This window comes from Oryctolagus cuniculus, chromosome 14 (genome assembly GCF_964237555.1).
Source record: "Oryctolagus cuniculus chromosome 14, mOryCun1.1, whole genome shotgun sequence".
NCBI classification, from domain to species: Eukaryota; Metazoa; Chordata; class Mammalia; order Lagomorpha; family Leporidae; genus Oryctolagus; species Oryctolagus cuniculus.
In genome coordinates this window covers 20603985-20607122 of record NC_091445.1, presented here as the reverse complement: position 1 = coordinate 20607122, position 3138 = coordinate 20603985, and positions in this window count along the sequence as shown.

The following is a 3138-nucleotide window of genomic DNA, read 5'->3' as shown; positions in this document are numbered from 1 at the left end:
GAGTACATGAGTTTGAGTCCTAGCTCCATTTCTAATTCCAAGTCTTTTTTTTTTTTTTTTTTTTTTTTTTGACAGGCAGAGTGGACAGAGAGAGAGACAGAGAGAGAAAGGTCTTCCTTTGCCGTTGGTTCACCCTCCAATGGCCGCCGCTGCAGCCGGCGCACCACGCTGATCCGATGGCAGGAGCCAGGATCCAGGTGCTTTTCCTGGTCTCCCATGGGGTGCAGGGCCCAAGCACCTGGGCCATCCTCCACTGCACTCCCTGGCCATAGCAGAGAGCTGGCCTGGAAGAGGGGCAACCGGGACAGAATCCGGCGCCCCGACCGGGACTAGAACCGGGTGTGCCGGCGCCGCAAGGTGGAGGATTAGCCTATGAATCTTGATGTGAATGGAAGGGGAGAGGGAGTGGGAAAGGGGAGGGTTGTGGGTGGGAGGGATGGTATGGGGGGGAAGCCATTGTAATCCATAAGTCGTACTTTGGAAATTTATATGCATTAAATAAAAGTTAAAAAAAAAAATTCCAAGTCCTTGTTAGAGTGCACCCCTGGAATAAGCAGGTAATGACTGCCTACCATCCATTTGAGAGACCCAGACTGAATTCCAGTCTCCTGGCTTTGGCCTGGTCCAGTCCTAACTGTTACTGGCATTTGGGAAGTGAAGCAGCACGTGGAAGATCTCTGTCTGTCTCTCTCTGTTTCTCCGTCATTCAAACAGATAAAAACAAATCAATAAACTAGTTTTAAAAAACTCCTGGATTTTCTGGAGTTTGGAAAACTTTTCAGAGTTCCATATTTATACATGATAAATGTTTCATCTTTAATAAATGAAACTCAATAATTTCTCCCTATTCTACTTTTTTGGAGAAAGGATGAAAATTTTCTTTCCTAATTAAATTGATTTTCCTTTAGAACTAGAACCTGACAATCCCTATTCTCCAATCCTTTCCCTTGTCCCATGAGGGAGACATGAAGGGAATTAAATGCTCTCTAGTTATTATTAATATCAATAGCTACAATGAATCAAATGTCTACCAGGTACCTCATTAAAGTTATTAATCACCACCAGTCTGAAAGGTAAAAGGTATTAATGGTCTCCTTTTTTTCTTTTTTCAGATCAGGAGCTAGGCACAAATCACAGTGTTATTAGAGACAGAACTCAGATTTGAACTGTTTTTCTTGGGCCTGAAGTTGGGTGATGAGCCAGTGGATCTAAGGTTTCACTTTGGCAGTGATAAGATATGTAACTTGTCCTCAATCCCTTGTCAAAATAATGACTGATCCTATTCTTCCACATCTTACACAGATTTGAATTAAACATGTAAAAGAGGAAGGACATAAAATTGACAGTGGGGAGCAGAAAAACAATAGCCAAGGAAGTTCCACCACTCCCACCTTCTCATGGACCCAACTGTTCCAGAAGATTTTTTACCATTCCTTTTCTTAGCCTTCTGTTCTGATAGAACCTTAGATTCAAGGGACAAAACTTATCTTGAGTTTTGTTAGTGTCATATTAACCTCCCTAATACAAACAAACAAACAAAAATTAACATGGACACAGAGATCTTGCAGAGTTCACACACCAAAAAAAGTCTCACAGACAGAGTTCACAACATGGTCGGTTTACAGTTGCTCCATGATCCTCACTTTGGCTCTGCCATTAGTTCTATTCAGCTACCCTCTGTGCATGTGTGTGTGCTGTTTTTACCAATTCAGAGGATTTCTTTTTCTCTTGCATTATTTTTTTTATTTCAGTTTCAAAAAAGCATCTCCTTGCTAATAGGAGTTTTCTTGAGTCCACCCTTTGCCTGGATCCTCCTCCCTCCTGACTTCAATAATCTCTAATTTTTCTATTCTTTTCATTTTTCAAAGCCTGATTTTCTAGTTAAACAATCCAATTGGCCAGCTAATAGCTAATTGGATTTTTAAAATTTATTTATTTGAGAAGCCAAGAGATAATAAGAGAGAGAGAGAGAGAGAGAGAGAGAGAGGAATTCATCAGTTTGCTCCCCAAATGCCAACAACCAAGACTTGGTCAAAGCCAAAGCCAAAAGCGAGGAATACAACCAGGTGTCCCATATAGGTAGCAGAAACCTAATTCCCTGACACATCACTGCTGACTCCAAGGGTCTATATTAGCTGGGCAGAAGCCTGGAGCTGAACTATTAAGTCTAGGCAGTACCATGTGGGATGCAGGTTCCATCATCTTAACTGCTAAGCTAAATGCTTAACCCAACCAGCCACGAATTCTACATCCTGCCAAGTCCAGTCAGAGTTAGGTCTCCTGGGGTGAAGAGTCCATAGCTACCAAAGAGCTGAGTAAACTTGGGTGCAGGGTGGCTTTATACCAATGTACCCACCTGCACCGTAACTGTCTTCACATGCTCCCACCCACTAGAAATATTGCCCTATGAATATTTTCACGGTTCTGTCTGGTATCTTCCATTGCCTATCCTCTGGCTTGTACATCCTGATGATCACTCCCCATTCTCTTTGGAACATTTTCCCTGACTCCTCCACTACCATTCCTTGCTTCTTTCTCATATTCTGAAGAAATGAATTGAGTTGTAATAAATACATTTTCATTCTTTAACTATTTTCTATAGCCCACTTCTTTCATTTTTAGCCATTTGTATTTAATAATCTGTGCCGGGTCATCTTTTATGGACCTGAAAATTCTGAAGCTTTTGTGAAGTCATCACAGTGAAATTTTTTTAACTTTCTCTTCTTAGAATGCATGGAAAGATTGCACCTCCATGCCTGGTGTGATTAGAGTCAGATACCGGCCTCAGAGCACTGGATTGTGACTACCTGCAAGGCAGAAGCCTTGTCTGTGCATGCATTATCATCTTCCCTTTCCTTCTGCTGTGTAGACCAACAGTGTTCTACATTAGCTGCTCCTCCTAATGTGGATCCTGGAGTAAAGACAAAGTGAAAATATACCCTCAAACTCAATATGCACAATAGAATTGTAATTCTCCATTGTTACCAAAAACTGCTCATCACCTATATTCTGTATCTTTAATAGAGCACCACTCTCCACTCAGGATTCCTGGCCAAAAATGAAGGCATCATCTTTGATATCTCTCTCTCTCTCTCTCTCTCTCTCTCTCTTACACACACACACACACACTCACTCACT